This window comes from Camelus dromedarius, chromosome 2 (genome assembly GCF_036321535.1).
Source record: "Camelus dromedarius isolate mCamDro1 chromosome 2, mCamDro1.pat, whole genome shotgun sequence".
Lineage (NCBI taxonomy): Eukaryota > Metazoa > Chordata > Mammalia > Artiodactyla > Camelidae > Camelus > Camelus dromedarius.
The window spans coordinates 114,043,740-114,062,695 of NC_087437.1; the positions used below are offsets into that span (position 1 = coordinate 114,043,740).

The 18,956-nt window shown below is 42.3% G+C and overlaps 1 long non-coding RNA gene across 1 annotated transcript; it reads right to left on the reverse strand.

The window, feature by feature from the left end:
* Positions 1–4,291: 4,291 nt before the first annotated feature.
* On the reverse strand, positions 4,292–9,364 carry LOC116155183 (uncharacterized). Its single transcript, XR_004139106.2, has 3 exons — positions 8,182–9,364; positions 7,439–7,563; positions 4,292–5,147 (listed from the first exon to the last, which is right to left on the reverse strand). It is a non-coding gene; the product is annotated as an uncharacterized LOC116155183 (long non-coding RNA).
* Between the last annotated feature and the right edge of the window lie 9,592 nt (positions 9,365–18,956).

Consider the following 18,956-nt stretch of genomic DNA (forward strand, 5'->3'; position numbering starts at 1 on the left):
TTTCTTAGATAAAAGGTACCACACCGTACAGTCTGATCTTCACCTTGTGTTTTGCATATCTCCGAGAGATCCCTCTGCAACAGTGTGTGTGTTAGTCCTTCCTCTCTTGTACTCAGTCCGCTGTGTGGGTGTGGCATGGGCTGCTCCACTTTGCCCTCCTGATGAGCATCTCACTTATCGCCAGTCTTTCTCTGCTGTGATTACTGCCACATGAATAGGCTTTTGTGTTCATTTTTTTCATATTTTGTTAGTTTATACTCGGAACAGATTTCTAGAAGTAAGATTATTTGATTTAAAGGTACAGACATGTAATATTGCTAAATTCTCTCCATCGGGGACGGTACCCTGATGCATTCCCACCAACAGTCTATAAAAGGGCCTGTTTCCTCACGACCTCTGCAAAAGAGACTATTTTCGAACTTCAAAAACAATCAGTACACCTACCAAGAAAGACCTTGAGAGTCCTGGAGAGGAGCCTCAGCGAAAATTTGTAAAGCCTTTGAGAGATACTTCTCAGGCATCTCGAGCTAAATTTGACTTGGAAATAACAGAGAAGTAGAAGAACTGGGAAGCAAACCAGAGCAGCAGCTCTTCGGAAATCGTTCTGCCTAACCCTCATTTTCCTGTAACCTCAACAGTGCATGGACAAGAATCATCCCCATTTTACAGGTAAGGAAACTGACACGGGGAGGAGCAACGGGTTGCTCACGGCAGGGCCATCCAGCTACTTGAACTCAATAAGATGTTTTCTTTCCTTCTACTTTCACAAAGCCCAGGGGAAAAGCAGAGAAGTAGGGCTCCACTGGCTGAAAGACTTGGAGAAAGGGAGGCGCCTGCTCCTGAGCTAGGTGTGCGAGCTACGCGCATCATCTGCATCCCTGCAAAATCAGGAGGTCAGGTAAGGGTCTGCCAGGTGCCCTGATCTACATTCGTGAGGCTGAAGGAGCACGGGAGCTGGAGGACCTGCGTGGGAAAAGCTGGGGAAACCCCGCTTCCACCTCAGACCAGACCCAGATCAGAAGAACCCAAGACGCTCCCACGCTGGGTGTTGTTTCCAAAGGCATGATTATGACTCCTCCTGGGACCTGGTACTGTGACCAAACAGAAGTTCATGTGCCCGCTGCGCCGTGAGGCCAAGCGAACTGAAGCGTCAGAGTTTGGAACAGAGGAAGGTTTACTGCAGAGTGAAGCAAAGATGGGCAGCTCATGCTCGAAAGATCTGCACTTCCTGGTGGTTTTCGGGGACAAGTTTTTATAGGCAAAAGTTGGGGTGAGGGCGGCAGGGCGTGTGACTTTCTTCTGATTGGTTGCTGGTGAGGTAACAGGGTGGTGTTCTGGAAATCTTGTGCTCAGCCTAAAGTTGCCATCCTCCACCTGGGTGGGGGCCTTACTTCCTGCAGAAGAACTCAAAGGTATTATGTCTGTTCCTTTAGGAGGAACCAGGACCCTGTCCCAAGGCTGTGCTATCATTTCTTGACTTTTCCTCCCTTGTCTCTGCATCCCCTCCCTTCCCTGATTAGCAACTGTGTGAATCTGCCCTTTGGAGCTCAGGGAAGGTCAAGGAGGCCCAGTGAAGCCTATTTCTTGTAAACAAGAATACAGAAAAGATTGATGCCAGGGAGGACCCCACAGGGTCCTACCCCTGCAGTCCCTTTCAGTCCCAGGGTTGGGCAGAGGAAGGAGCTGGGACACTTGCCAGCTCCTGTCCTGTCCTGGGCATTTTGTAGGTGCCTTACCATTTACCGTGATGCCTTATCCTCACTGCAAACCTGTTCCTCAAAGGAAGAAACAGAGTCTCAGAGTAGCTATCTTCTAAGTCCACAAGCCATCTTCCATTATCATCCAGTTAAGTAAAAAGTCAGGGTTCTACAGTTCAAAAGTGATGGACATTCCGTTTTAAGGGAAAAATGGCACAGTCAAATGCTACTAGCACAGAGCATCCAATTTCCAGCCTCCCCGTCTCCAGTCCTCCTCTATCATGTCGGGAGTCACTGCCAAGATGGCATCTCAGGAGGGAAGAAGAGAAATACGCCATCTGTGATGATGGAGAGAAAGCTGGCAACGAGCAGGACATGGACAAGGGCACCGATGCTCACAGGTGGGCTGTGTCAGAATCCCCCAGGGGGCTTGTGAGACCCCCAGGTTGCATCCACCCTCAGAATATCTGATCCGGTGGGTCTCGGGTAGGGCTGAGATTCTTCCTCTCTAGCGAGTTCCCAGGAGACGCTGATGCCTGCTGGTGCAGAAACTACACTTGAGAACCACGACATCCAGTATGGGGTGTTTCCACCTCATGCCTGTAGCAAACGGACCACCTCTACGCTGGGCACACCTGCACCGCACCTGCACAGTGTCCCTGCACCATACGCATGCGCTGCCACAGGCACCATGTGCACACCCACCATACACGCGCATACACAGCCTGTGCCCCAGAGACACACTGAACACCTGCATTACCCGTAAGCAACGCACACAGACATCAGGCTGTGAACAAAAAATACTGCAAACCATATCAATGAACAAAGAGTGCTGAAGCCATCAAGTCATCAGCTGCTGCCGCCACCCCCCAGTGAAGACAAGCCTGCAGCCCGGCCTCTGCAGCCACTCACAATGGTGCCCCCTGAGGGGACTCAGAATAAGAAAGGACAGGATACTGGCCCTAGATAGCTAGGTGCTTGTCAAAGGAGTGAATTCAATGAGCCCAAATGTTTGCTTCCTCCCATACATAGAATAGCACTAAATTCTTTAACTTGAGGTGCCTGTTTTTCTTTAGATAACAAGTAATCTTATTGTTCCAACTACCTGGTCTTTGTGTAAAGCTCCTGTATATCCTAGCTCCTCCCCTGCCTCTTCGGAGCAGTCCCTCAGAGCCATCTGAGAGGCTGTCATCCATCCCGGCTCGAGTCCTCCCGCCAAATAAAACAACTCTCAACTTTTAGGCTGCGCATTTATTTCAGTCGACAAGGCACACAAACACCACCTGCCTGTACCACGTACTCACGTGCACAGACCCTCGTGTGCACACACATCTGCGCCAAAATGCGCACCAGGCACCCACGCATCTGTACCCCCTATAACACACACACACATCCTCCCCGTATGCAGACAGGCATTCGTACACACACACACGTGCCCTGGCCGCCTGCACCATGCACACCTCACACCCGCACACCCGTGCACCGTCCCTTTGTATCACACCCACTCTTCTGCAGATTCCAAGCTGCCAGCAGCTACCACCTCCCCACCCTGCTCTGCTCCCCTTCCTCCCTACCCTGTGTCCTCATCCCAGTTTCCCACTGGCCCAGGATGAGCCAGATACCTTTCCCAAAGTGTCCACCCAAAAGGTCCCTCGTGTCCTAGACATCAGTTTCCTTCCCCACTCCTCGTATGACATGCCAACTCTTCGTGAACTGAGCTCTAATAAATTCTACTTATAATTCCAGTGCAAACATTTTCCATTCAACTTAAATAAGTACAACAAACAGTTTCAGGTCACTTTCTGTGCAAAGTCTTCATTCTTTCATTCAGTGCATACGCTAGCTCCCAGGTGAGCATCACACACCAGACAGCCATGCCCTGTGCCGTCTCACACTTCACAGTCCGGTGGTGTGGACCATCCTCTCCAGCCCCCACCCAGAGCGAAGCAGATGACTCCAGCACTAAGCAAAAGATGGTCGGAGGGATTATAATAACATATAATCCAACCAACATGGCTACGAGGAGTCTGAGGGTCTTCATCCCAGCCATCTCCCAACCCCACAGAGTTGGGGGGGGTCCTCCTGCCTCCTCTGAGGTGAATTCTGGTCCCCATTGCCATTTGATTATTCTCCACAAATGGGGACACCATCCAGACTAGCAGGTGAAAATGAAAACTATGATCACATTAGCAATAACAATAGCAGGAAAAAAACTGATAACCACCTTTCCATGAGGATATATTATGCCCTATACATTTTAACTGCTGATTCTTACCCCAAGTATGATCATCCCATTTTCCAGATGGAAAAATAAATCCTCTGAAACACTAGCCTGAGGTCTTACAAATGGTAAATGAGGGTTTCAATCCCGTGACTGGCTTCAGCAGCCACTTCCTGTCCCGTGGAGTCTGCAGGCAGCACTGACACCGTTCACAGAAAGACCTGCTCCGTCTCCACAGCACCACACACGGGAAGAACAGAATCCCAAGGGCAAAGGTGTTAAAGCAGACAGTCCAGATGAGTAGAAGAAATCACAGTGTTATTTTAATTTTTTTATAACTTGAAGCAAAGCCATAACTTAGAGAAAATCAGCTTTGAGAACAAGAAACTTTAGCTTTCCAAACCATGAATTATGTTCTCCTTGTATAACAGACTCCAGATTTTCAGAAGCCACACACATCCGTGTGACTGGTTAAACAGTGGGTAGGGAGGTCGTGAGGCTTGATTTAATTTCTCCATGATTCAGACTTGTCCAGACATGCATCCTCAAACTGGATTTGAGGGCTGCAAGGATAAATAGTCCCCTGACCAGAAGATGTTCCCCGGGTCACCTCCCTCTGGCCCCGTCTGCTGACCTCCGAGGAAATTCAGCCCGGCAGTTAACATCTGTGGTCCCATCAGCCAGGCTGGAGTAAAAGGTACTTAACCGCGCAGCTCGTTTTGCAAGGTTAGAAAGAATCAATAGGAGATGTGTTTAATGTGGTATCATATCAGGTCTCAACGCACTTTTAAAACTGAAATATCCACAGTGGTGTATAATCCTAGTCTCACGGTAAAGAGAATGGGTTGCGTGTGGTCTAAGATAGATATCACGGCTTTATTACACACGTGAAAGAAAGCTGCGGAGTGGCCTCTGGAATTTCACTCTTGGCTGTCTTCTCTTTCTCTCTTTACCCCCCTCCACCTTCTCTCCCTTTCAGATGTTCCCTGTTCTCTCTCCCCCTCTCCCTCCCTCCTCTCCCTTCTTCTTCCATTTGTTCCTTCTTTCATCCTTCCCTTTAATTTCCGATGTTTGATTAGCTCCTGTGGAAAATAGCCAGGACTTCAGCAAACCACCAGAGAGGCTGGGTGACTTCCCCTCCAGTTCCTGTGAGCACACATGTCGATTATGAAATCCAGGCTTGGAAATCTCTCTCATGGCGGGAGCGGTGCTGGTTGGAACCCATCTGCCTAACAAAGCAGACATTTCCATAAGCTTCAGTGAAATTATTTTGAGACAGAAACCTGTCTAGACAGAGCATAATTAAACATAGCATCTTATTCTTTTGTTCAGTAGGCCACAAGGTAAAATTCTTTGGTGAGTCTAATGCATACTGAGTCTAATGCACACTATTGGAAAATTAGAGACAGGGACGGCAGTTACATCATGTGCTTGTGGGGCAGCGGGGGTGCTGGTTAATTTCATAATTAGGCACATAGGGGAAACCACAGTCTATAAGAGAATGAAGTGTCAGAAAAGATGAAAAGAAGAGAAACCAAACCTGGGTTCACCAATCTCCATCACATTTCCACAAGCAGCTGTAAGGACATTTTCACCGCTAGAAGAACTTGCCTGCAGAATCTTCACAGACCAACCCTATTCCCCGCGAGTGACTGTTGACCCAGTGCCTCAATCATCTGGCTTGAAAACTTACTGATAACTACCATTTTTAAGGGTTTTAACCCAAATGGCTGAACTGGGAATAGAGCAGCTGTCCTGCTTTGCTGGGGCTGCTGTGACAAACACAGTGCACTGAGTGGCTTCAAGAACAGAAATGTACTTTCTCCCAGATCTGGAGGCCAGAAGTCTGAGGTCGAGGTGTCAGCAGCATGGTTCCCTCTGAGGGCTGTCAGGGGGAATCTGTTCCAGACCTCTCTCCTAGTTTCTGGTAGTTTCAGGCATCCCTTGGCGTGTAGATGGCGTTCCTCCTGTGTCTTCACATTGTTTTCAGTCTCTGTGTCCAAATGTCCCCCTTTTTTATAAGGACATCAGCTGTATTGGATTAGGACCCACCCTAATGACCTCATCCTAATGATCGTCTGCAAGGACCTTATTGCCAAGTAGAGTCATGGCCATCGGGGCTGCGGGTTAGCACTTCGGCGTCCTTTGGGGGAACACAGTGCAGCCCATGACAAAAGCCATGTGTTCTCGTCCTCACATGCTCACACCCTGTTATCCTACTTTGAGCTGGAAATGCATCCTGTGTGTCCATTTAGAAATTCACACTCAATTCTATTTAACAGTGCCCTAACTACTTCAGAATTGAGGGGCTGACATGCCCAAAAGGAAATAAAATTTCCTTTCTTTGACTTTCTGGCGAACGAGCCTTTCCAAGGGCACAAGACAAAGGTGTAACCCAGACCACGTGGAAAAGACTGAGGTCCCGTTCAGAACGGAAGTCTCTCCCATCAGGGAATGGGAGTGTGGGCTGTGCTTCCTTTGGAAATTCACCAAAAACTGGGGAGGAAACCTCAGTAGCCTGAACTCTGTTATATTAACAGTACCTTTGTCTCCACATCAGTGATAGAATAGTTCAGTATCACATGAAATGGGTAAGCTACATGGAGGATTGAATCTTGTGTACATTCCGGCAACGTTATACCCAATCCAACGTGGCCTCTCATGGTCCTGGTCCTATCCCACTAATAACAAAATCAACCAAGGAGACTTTCTCTAATTTTCCTCTACATGTTTGTAACATTAAATATGCAAAACATAAATAAATAAAAAGATACTTTTTCCTATGGCCTTTAAACTAAGGTCTTCACGATTTAAATATAAGTCCCAGTTTTGTGTCAAAAATGTGGTGAACTTAGAAATGTGAAAATAGCAAACAAAATAAGGGGACAAATCCTATGACCATGGACCCAAAAAGTAACAGCAGGTCTCCCTTCAGGGTCTGAGCACTCCTTGACCCCTGGCCACCTCTTGGAACGTCATGTTTCTAAAACAGAGTAGCGAAAGGTTGCAGCTTCCTTGATTTGATTAATCCAATTAAGGAGGCTATTTGAAGCCAGTGCTGATTATACTCAATCTTACTACTTTCTTCTACAATGGGGAGTATATATGTTCCCTGTTTAATAACTGGATGTGCCCACTAAGGAGGGCCTTAGAGCTGAGAAATAAGAAGGTTTTACAAGGGAAAACTCTAGACTAAACCAAAGTATGAGTGAAGGAAGATCGAAGAAGGGAGCTCTATGCCTGTAAGAAAAGAATATCTTCCTCTCTTGTCTTTACAGTGAATTCCTTTCTTCTGTAATAGAGGACATTGAATTTAACATGTAATTTATGGTTATTTGCAGATGGAGAGCTTAAGACTCTTAGAAACCATGACGGTGACTCTGACTCCTGCCTGTAGCATCCATCCCTCATTGCCTGTGGGGGACACTCGGAGGGAGGGAGTGACTGGGGTTATTCTCCGTCTTCTATCATAGACATAAAAAAGCATCAAGTCCCAGTGAAACGTTTTCATACAACTCACTCTGTGGAGGATGGCCATTGTGAAAACTTGGATAAAATTCTAAATCATGTTGACATTCACATAATCCATGTAGATCCAAAGTGGAGGTAGACACGTGACCAGGGCTCTGTCTCACTGCCTGTGTCCTGTGGGTGAAGAACAGCAGCGAGGCTGTTTGTCTTCTCTTCTCCAGCTCCTCCCCCAACACTACCCACCCACCCTCAGTTGTCCTTTAGTTCAAATTCACTGAACCCCGTAATTCCGAGTCTTCCTTCTTTAAGGGATCATTGTGCTTTGCTCTTAAACATTCTCATGCCAACTGTTGGTTTCTACCCTAAGAGCTAGTTACCCACGCCCTCTAGCCCAGATTGCTCACCGTCAGTGAGGGCAGCAAAGCAGAGCAACTGCGCACACGGATGGAGGCTCCCAAAGGACCACGGTTTGAAACCGGGCTCTGCCAGGAGCTAGTTATGTGAGTTGGATAAAGACCTGCCTCTCGAACCTTAGTCTCCTCATCTGTATGATGGAGAAACTATGGCCACAATCACAGTGTGGTTGTGAGAATTCAAGGATCCAGTAAACCTGGCACGCGCTACGTGCTTGGAAAATGTTAACTTTCACTGTCATCATGGTTATTCTTAACTGCTCTTAATACTTGCCCACTTAGATATCTGTTATCCACTGTTTGTTTACAGTCATATTGCAAATGTATTTTTTTCTGTGACAAATGAGGCATTAGGGTTCACTTAGTTTATCCTTCTCACCTGACAGATGAAAAGCTAAGGGGTCCACGCGGCTGGCTACCAGCCATTCTCCTTCCTTCTTTGTATTTTCCCCAGTAGCATCAAAGGCCATCATGCAATGAAAGCTCATCCATCAAGTTTTGAAGGAAAAAGGTGTTATCCAAGAATCCTATGGTCCCCAAGTTGTCACTCATATGTAAGGTACCTGAGTGATGCATTGAGAAAGCAGACAACTGTCCCAGAACATATTTGTGGAGGATATACTTCAGCTTAATGAGAGAAAAACCTTGTAACAATATGATAAAACTCATTAAAAATAATAGCCAACTCTAAAATCACAGATGACACGAACAAAAACTGGGTAGTGAGTCTGAATATAATATGAGAACAAAAGATTATTTACATCCTCATTTTACATAGAAGCCAGCGAGTAAATTATGCTTCACTTTTTACGTTGATAGATTCATAAATATTGACATAAGTATTTTAACAACTTAAGGCAAATTATTAGTAGAACTTAAAACAGAATCACTAGAGATCAAGAAGGATTTATTCTAAGAATGCAAGAACGATTTACTATAGAAATCCCCAAACAACTCACCGCATTAGGCAAAAGGGAAGTCACAGGGATATTAACCCTTTAAGGTCCAAAATGTCTTTGATAATATTGACAACTAGTATTGATTTTCACAAAGTCTTTTAATAAACCGGGAGTAGACATCAATATTCCTCACCATATTAAAGACCACTATTACTCACATTTAGCCAACCATCATTAACGCTGAAAATGGAAACACCCACGTTAATGTTTGAAAAAGATGTGCTACCTGCTATAGCCACTATTTTTAAAACAATTGATCTGAAAGTTACAGCAATGCAAAATTTTTTTTTAAAGACAAATGACAATCTATAAAGATTGTAAAGAAAGAGGCAGGTTATTAGCAGTTGTAAAGAAAATATCAAAACTTAACTGAGGGATATAAAAAAAGCCCTGAATAAAGAAGAGAGAAGCCACATTCCAGGATAAAGGCAAAAACAAGGAAAAGTTCCACCCCCCCCAAAATAATTCATAGACACAATTAATTTTTTTAAATCGCATTTAGATTTTTGAAAACATGGCAGTGAAATGTTAAATATATCTGGAAGAATTAAATACTTAATAATTGAACATCTAATTGAAAAATAAGCATACCTGTTGATTTTAGAAAATATATAGAATTTGTGAATATATAGTATAATTATATGTAGGAGCGTATTTATTATAAAACAGTAAAAAAAAATTGCAGAAATAAAAACAACTGAAAGTAGACAGTATTAAGTATAAGAACTATAAAGAAAGCCAAAAAGAGAGTTCACGCCAGGCATTAAATATCATGTAAATTATGTTCACATATTTAGAATGATCCCAAACCTGTAAATATTTACTGCAAATGTGCACATAAACTACGTGTGTGTGTGTGTGTGTGTGTGTGTGTGTGTGTGTGTGTGTGTACTGTCCCCAAAACATTTAAAAATTTTTTATTTATATTAAAGAAAAGAACTGAAAGATAATGTCTGCCGAAATTGTCACATGGGTATACGGGTTCTCTCTACGTGGTATGTTTTAGATAACTTATTTTTGTCTTTGAGCTTTTCTGTATTTCCAACTTTTTCTAGAAGAAATACACTATAAAACCATAAACGACATAATGTGTGCATAACACTAGTGCTTCGCATAATGTTTTGTGGCAATACTTACCCTTTTTTTAATCACAGAAATCTCTGAAATTCTTATAACATTTTTAGCACTCACCCCCCGCCCCAAACTGCATTATATATAAACAAACACCAAATTTTGCGTAAAGTTAAAGGTCTGATAATCCTGTGTAAGTCCACTCGAAGACTCTAGGTAAAGAACAAACTGTACAAATTTCAAAGTAATTCCTCATGCATTATCTCCATAGATCCTCACCAAAATCTTAATAGAATAGCTGCTATTTTTGTCATTTTAAAGACAAGGAAAGTGGGTATCATGAGGTCAAGAACACACAGCTAGCAGGGACAGAAGCCCCACACAAGTGGCCACGTCTTCTTGCCTAGCACTGAGTGTTTTATGTTATAGCACAGCTTCCGTTTATTAAATGCTGAATAGGATGTGGTCAGATAAAGCAAAGCAGAGCTTGAGTTCTGACTGACCCCTGAAACTTGGGAAAAATCTCCCAAGTTCACCGTGCTTTGGTTTCCTCACCAATAGAGCAGAGATACTAACACTTGCCCTGGATATCTCCCAGAGTTGATATGGAGACAAAATGTAGGGGAAAGCACCTGCAAAACAGAATTTATCATCATTATTATTATTAATACATAAATGTTTCTATTACGAACCTATTACAAACTCCGTCAGCTCTGGGGTAAATGCTGATGGGATGTAGGTGGGAGGGGGAAAAGAAAAGACAAAGCATCTCACTAAAAGGCAGTTAAAATGTGCCATTCTTGTTGAAAGAATGTGTCTCCCTGTGTAATTAGCAATCTGCTGTGCGTTGAACAACGGTTTTTTGGTAGGATTCTGTTACATCAGTTGCATGTGACCATGCTGTGAAGTGAATTCACACAGTGAGGAGCTCCCTGCTTTAAAAGAATGCTCAGTTTCACAGATACTTGTCTCATTTATTGCTGTGACAATTTTTTTAAATTTTTAAAATTATTTTTTAATTGAAGCATAGTCAGTTACAATGTGCCAATGTCTGGTGTACAGCATAATGTCCCAAATTTATCCCTTCCCACCCACCTTCCCCCAATAACCATAGATTGTTTACTATGTCTGCAAGTCTGTTTCTGTTTTGTAGATGAGTGTGACGATTTTAATGATTAAAATTTTAGGTAATTTTCGAAGTCTTTCTACTGAATTCATCACAGACTTACTGAAGACTAAAGAATAATTAAGGCACGGAAAGGGATCCTCGCAACCATCTTTACTATCAGAGGTCATTCACGTGCCTTGAAACCCAACATTGTCCTTCCTTAAATCTGGTCCTCCATAAACTGAAGCTGAGCCTGAGTAAGAGGCTGAGTTAGTGCTGAATGAGAGGCTCTGACAGCAAAAAGCTGGATGTCATTTCATCTCGACGAGGCTCGGTTTCCTCATCAGTCACCTGGATACCATGAAGCCTGTTTCAATGTGGAAAATCCCTGTGAACTGCAATGGGCCATGAAGAAAATGGAAGGAATCCTTTTTTAGTGCATTTGGAAATTTCCTGAGCCAGTTCCGTCCGACATCTTCTTCATCACAGGACACCTTTGACATCACCTAATGTGCTTAACAGTCAGTCCCTAAAACTGAACTGAGACTCATTACTGACGCTCCTATTTGGTTTTCACTGCTGATTGCACTCACCTACTTAGCTACCCGCTGTTCACTACTCACCAGGGGACGGACCATCTGGATTGATTATCTATTTTATTTCTTAGTACTCAACAGAAGGGTAGTTGAGCTCAAAACTTTATGTGATGATTCTTCCATCCTTAGCCATAACCCTTCTACAGTTGCTCGGGAGGGATGGTTACAGAGCCCATGAGTGTGAGATCACTCCGGGCTGCTCTTCTGACCTCTAAATGGAGTCAGTCCTGAGGGATGGATAGAATTTCACTGCGTTTTCCCATTTCATTTGTCTAATGAAATCATTGTTTGCCCTTTGTTCTGTACTTTTGCCCTTTTTTGGTCTTAAGGTGGACCATTCAGTGGCCCCCTCCAGTTTCTCTAGGAAAACTAGGAATTTTAAACAGACTCTTATCAAACCTCAAGAACTTGATTTTTTTTTTCCTAAATGTATCATACCAAATAAATTCCCCCTCACAGAGTTAGGCCTTTTGTTATTTGCTTGCACATAGACGTGAATGGATGTGTAAATCTGTAATGTGTGAAATTGACAAAACTCACACCACCACCTGCAAATGAACCACTTATTGTCGCGAACTGGGTCATTTTTCATACTGCTGTAGTGTGATCACATTCACGCTAAAGAGCAACAGAACTTTAGCCTCACCTGGAGTCACCCGGGGCACTTGTTAAAATAGATATTACCAAACCTCACCCCAGAATTACTGAGTCGGGCTCTGGAGGTGAGGCTGAGAATTGGCATTTATAGAAAACGCTAGGAAAGTGTTGCCACGGAGAACTGGCTCAGCCTGGCTCCTGAATGATCCCGACTCTTTATGGGGAACCTACTGTTTATCCCAAGCCCCTCAGGAGAACAAGCTCCCACCTAGACTTTGTTAACCTAGTCCCAGAAGGCAGCTCCGGACGCAATCTGACTTCATATCCCAGACTCAGAGGTTGGATCCTAAAGATCTTAGGCCAGTTGGGATCTTGTCTGTGACGGAGCAAAGTGCTGGGTTTTCAGACGGCTCAACTAACCTTCTGCTTTGTATTCTCCTCTTTCCCAAAAACAAAACAAAACACAGTGAAGACTTCCCTTATTTGATCACCATTACATTTTAGTTCCCTGGAATGAGTTTTACTGACATCACAACTCATGAAATTTAAGGAGATGCTCCAGTCTGAGATATCATTGACTATGCTAGAAATGGTGACCTTGTATCATAAAGAGACTGGCCGTGATGACTAAAACGCTCCCAGGTGGAGTCTCCAAGTGCCTGCTGGACCTCCATGCTCCTCACGGCTCTCCTCCATCTATCTGCCCTTTGGAAGGAGGAGACGGCATACTCACTGGAGTAAAGAGGCAATGCATTTTTTTCTGAATTTAGCCAGAATGAAGATACTGACTTGAAGCAGAAAAAGTCATTATTTTTTATTTTCCCCTCTTTTTTTTTCTTTAAATTCTAGGATGAGAAGTAATTTAAAACAGTCATATGCAATTGTACTTCCTGGAGTCTACTGAGTCCATGCTGCGATTCATAACCATTACTTCACGCAGCATGAGACCTCATTAGAATGCTGATGTTTATCTTCCTGACCCATCACTTCTTTTCTTATCTTACTGACCCATGACTTGCCATAGTCCTTGGGTGAGTAATTTCAAATACCTGCGGCCACTAACTCCAATCTATCCCAGAGGAAGAAGATTCATGCGTTACAGGCAGTGAGGATTTGGGGGCATAAAAGGAAACTTAATTTCACTTGAGTATCAAATATTCCTTGACAAACGTGTTGACCACTGTGTCTTAAAATAAATCTGAGAAACTACTAAATGCCTATAGGGAAGCTTTCCTATCAGGTATATGCAGAGAGAGGTGAAGTGGCTTACGCTGCCTGCTTCCAGGTGTGCCCACCCCTAACCACTGAAACAAACTTAGGTCCAGGGAAAAGGAATTTGTTTCTGAGCTGGAACCTTATTTCAGTGGCCATGGAAAGGAATAGCTAATAACACTCTTCTCTCTTAATATAAAGCGGTAGAATCTCTCGTACGACAAATAAAAATTAAACCAGCCCTCGGGAGCTGTGTGGTCAGGCCACTCAAAACGGCTGTTCTCTTCCTCTCTGTTCATCCTCTGCTGGACAGTGCCTGCTTCACCACACTTACTCCCCTGGCTGGCCTTCCTACAAACTAGCCCTAGGCCCCAGCTAGGGATTGTTCTAATCAAAGGGGTGGTGGGGGGCATGCCCTTCTGCTGGTTTTCCTGGTAACCAAGGAGCTAGCCTGGTGTCACTTCTCCCTGCAGTAGGTGGGAGCCTCCCCCTGCCCTCTGGACCGAAGCCTGCCGCCATGCCCTGCCCACCACCCACTGCACACAGTGGGGTGTTGAACTAGGACCTTGCTTCCGACATATAAGCTCCCCCATCCATTAAACCATTGATGTCTCTGTCGCTGACTCTGGGCTCTTTCCTCAGTCTTGAAGCTGGGTGAGGTCCGCAGGGTGCCGTCCAACAGAAGCACACACATGTTGGTGTTACCCTCTAGGGAACACAACACACACACGTATACACACACACACACACACACACATTCACATCTCACATACTTCTACACATACCCTCACACTTACAAACTTGGCAGCATGCTGGCTCAGCCAATATTTCTGAATCATCCTCAAAAAAAGAATTGCTTTTAGTGCAAGTATATTCTTAAGAAAATGAAGTCATATTAGCCAGTTGTTTTTAACCAGCACTTGGAATAGAGTATAATATTTCTCTTTAAGTTTTAAATGTCCTAATTCAAACAAAAATTTTAAAGATCCAACAGATTTTTCTTTTCCATTTCACGACTGATACCTCGTTGTTGAATTTTTGTCAGCCTTTCCTTGCTAACTCGTTAAATGGCTAACTCTTGTTGAGCTGAGAAAATGTCCACCTGTGATGTAGAAGGTAGAATGCTGAATGCTTGAAATCTCCACCAGCAGATATACCGAGTGTCCAGATAATGGCAAATAGTTTGCACAACTGGTTACTTCTGGAATGAATCGAGGTAAATGTATTTCCCCAGTGTTAAATGGTGGGCAACAAGAAAGAGAGTTGTTGAGTGCATTACAGAATGTTCACTTAATGTAAACACCACCACGATAAGAAAGAAGCCCGATTAGCAAACAGAAAAATGCATGTGGTAGCATGCTGAATGGAAAAGTCAGCATGCCAGTCAATGGATCAGAGGGGAAGTCGGAAACAAATTAACATATTTATGCAAATTTAGTGTGGGGCAAAGATGACAATGCAAATTAATGGAGAAATCATGTGTTATCCAACAAACAGTGCTGGGACAACGAAGTAGCTCCCTGAAAAAGCGTAATCCTCCCTCATACTTATACCAATATAAACACGGGCCTGCTGTACAGCACAGGGGACTGTATTCAATTTCTTGTAATGAGTTGTAATGGAAAAGAATCTGAAATATATATATACGTACGTATGTATGCGTATATGTGTGTGTGTGTGTATATATATATATGTGTGTATGTATGTATCACTTTGCTGTACACCTAAAATTAACATTGTTAATCGACTACACTTCAATAAAAAATAAGAATTAAAAGAAAATTATACCATAAAAGCACTAAGACAAAGCACAGAAAAATATAATAATCTCAAAAATGAACGTCTTTCCAACTATAGTATAAAACTCAGAAGACAATAAAAAATTCAACTATATAACAGCTTTTATATGCCCCTCTCCCCAAATAAATATCCTAAATACAATTGTAAGACAACATATAGAGAAAATGTAAAGAGCTAATTAATATACAGAGTCCTTTAAAATCAGTGTTTTAAAAAATTCTATTGAAAATGGACAGATGTTAGTAAAAATTTATAGAAAATAAAATAAAATGGCTTTTAATCATGTACAAAGTTTCTCAACTTCACTTATACTAAGAAACAGACAAGTTAAAACTTCCAAGATACTTCAGTTCACCTATCAGGTTAACAAAGGTCAACAACTTGATGACATACCATGCTGTGGGACAATCAACACTGTCGTTCCTTGCCGGCTGTAGTGTGAATTGGCAAACCTCTGTGGAAATCAGTCAAAATATAGAACACACTTACTGTTTGACCCAGCAATTCCATTGCCATGAATTTCTCGTGAAGATGACAATTTAAAGTTTGTATATTCCAAAATCAAGAAAGGAAAATGATGACTGTTCTTTGGCCGCTGTCCCAAGACATAAACAAGTCACCAGTACCACTGTGTTCAAAGCCATCACAACTGACCAGTGACAATCGATTTAGCAACTGCATTTCTTAAAGGCACATGCCAATTGCCAAGGTTCCACAGCTCAATCAATCCTTAAACACTCTTGCTTCTAAAAGTCCATCAAGCCCTAGACTCAATGCTTCCCAAACCCTACATCATATTAGATTTGCTTTGTTTTGATAGAACTGTATCCCACAAGCAGACTTTTCCGTTGTTTAGCAAGCGATAGTCAGTTTTTGCTGTAGATTTTGAGTGGCAGCCTTTTCTTCCAATCCAAATACTCACACATATGAGAAACAATATATGCATAAGAATGTTCACAAAAGTTTTGTTTAATATAGAAATGGGTTATAAACAATGTAAATGATCTAAAATTCCAGTAAATTAGAAAACCAGAAATAGTAGATGTCTCCTTGAAAGGGAATTAGTCATCATGGTAAAGAAGGGAGAAAGAGATTAATACATTTCATTTAGTCAATTTTGTTGTTTTTTTAAAAAAATTTGTATGTATTACCTATTAAAAGGTAAATCACTTAAAGTCAGCATTTCAAATTGTATGTGTACTACGAAAAGAAAGCATATGAAATTGGTAGCAAAGAGATAAAAGTTACCACTTCTAAATAATTGGGTGATAGTTTCTCAAATGTCTTTTTCCTAATTGTTTCATAACTTTGTGACATAACTTGTCATTTTAAGTCAGAACTATTTATAAATATTGTGCCAGAGATCACACAAAAATACAGCAAATGCAATCACTCCATCGCAGGTTGGCACACAACAAAATTCGTTGTGACATGGAGAGAATCTTACTTATTAAAAGAAATGATCTAAGTCTAAAAGAAAGGAGGAATCCCAGATGTCCAAGGACATCACAAAAGCAAAACTGATGGAACAAGACCTTTCTGTAATATCAAGAGGCTCCAAGCAAAAGCCCAAAGTTCAACCAACTCGGGTCCCCAGAGCTCACACGCCTCCTCCCGGGGGCTCAGTGTGCATCACTTGTGATACACTGTAACCAAGAAGCTCAACACAAAACTTAAAGTTTGCAACATACATGCATTACTTGTCTATTTGTTTAAATTAACCTAATAAAAAAGAAATAAACACTTGGCTTAATTTTAATCTAGTCCTATCCCTCCCTAGCAAATACAGGGAAGGACCCAGCGGTACAGACTTACAGAAAACAGTGCCTGCTCACAGCACGACGCCCATCAGAAAGAACATCTCCTGATGCCAGTTTGCTGAGTCTGTCAAGCGTGCCAGAAAACAACTTCTAATTTCCTTGCCATTGAGCAGTGAGATCTTGGAATTCAAAAGCCAGGTTTAGCTTTTTTCTTTCACCAGATAATGCTTTAATGGGGGAAAATTTTTTTTAAAAATTTAAAAAAATAAAGTAGAACAAATGAAATACTGCTGCGTAAAAGCTATCCTGACCTGTTGACTTGGAAATAAAATAGCATATTAAAATGTCCGAAGTATCAAACAGAGAAATACTTTTATCAATCATTTAATAATGACATATTACTCAGACCCTGCCTACTTGATTAATGAGGTTGGTTGCAGAGTTTCAGGTAACCATTAATGCTGAAGAAACTCACTAGGTGTATCTTATTATTTTATCACTTAATACAACTTAAATCTAGTCCCCTTATTCCATTTTCACTGATGGCCTTGAAATACTTATCACTGGCTATTCTGACTGGAAAAAGTAACCCTCTAGGCATACACGTTTTCTTTCATGATGTGTTTCTTGTAACTGATGTCTTCAACACAAACTTTGACAAACAGATGTTTGAAAGACCCGATAACTGGTAATCTGAACTTCCTTCTGAACAAAGAGTTGTAAATTTTAGGACTATAAAAAAGCAATTTTCCAATTTACCCATATTTCTTTTCATGCTAAAAATAATCACTGAAATAATCACTTCTATCTAGACTCATCCATTAAAGGTTTAGAATCAAATCAGTCTTATGCAGTCCATAGTTTTTAAAGTTTTCTCCAAATGCCATCATCAAGCAATCTCGCAGTATCTATTACAATTAAAAATATATGTGCCACAATTCCATTTCTGGGACTCTGTAAAAGCACATGTTAGTGCTCACTGAAGCGTTTGTTCCAGGAGGCCAAGAACTGGAAACCACATTCATATCCAGTGATGGTGGAATGAGCCTACGGAACAATGCTGTATGTACCCACAGAATATTAAGCAACCATTAGAAATAATTAAACAGTATTATACCATTGACTTCTGGGAAATGTGTCGATTTTTGATTGGGAACAGCAAGATGTAGGAAAGTGTACAAAATAATTCCTTTTGTGAAGAAGTAAGTTGTAAAACTAGCCTTCATGTCAGTGGTTTCCAACCGAGTAACTCTGCTCACTGTGGGACATTTGGCAATGCCTGGAGATGTTTCTTGGTTGTCCAATATGGAGGGAGAATGCTACTGGCATCCAGGGGATAGAGGCCAGGGATGCTGTTCAACATCTCACAATGGACCAGACAGCCAACAAAGAATTACCTGGCCCCAAATGTGGCTGGTGCCATGATTGACACACCCTCCTGTATACGGAGTTATATAATTTTATAATTGAATTATATAAGTATAGAAAACACATGGAAACTCACACACTCCTGTTGTCAGAGCAGCTAATTTGGGAGAATGGGATGGGGGCAGTGATGAGGGTTAGATGCAGATGGAGGAGAAATGGGAAAGCATGGAGGTGCCCTCGACAAGACCAGCATCATGATATGATCTCAGTTCTTACGCCCGTATCAAATGAAGAATCAGTGCCACCTCCGAGTCACCTTTGCCAGGTTTATTCTTGCTCCTTAGATCACTTTCAAACTTCACTGAAACTACATTCTCTGGATGAAAAAAATAAAATAAATTCGATTTAGAAGAAAAACCCAACTCAAGGTCACTGAGGTCAGGAAAAAAGACAATTTCGCCAGCCTGGTCGTGATGAATCATGGTGCAACTTTGCTTGGATTCCCATGAGTAACCTTATTGGTCTCAGTGTGAATATTTTTCCCTCCTGTTTCAGTTTTATTAGGTAGAATTATTACATCAGTTAGTGTGAATTAACCTCACCTTCTCCCACCCTTCCTATCAGTAGTTTGGTATTTTTATTACACTCTGTACTCTAGAGAATTCAGTATAAAATAGAGCCAG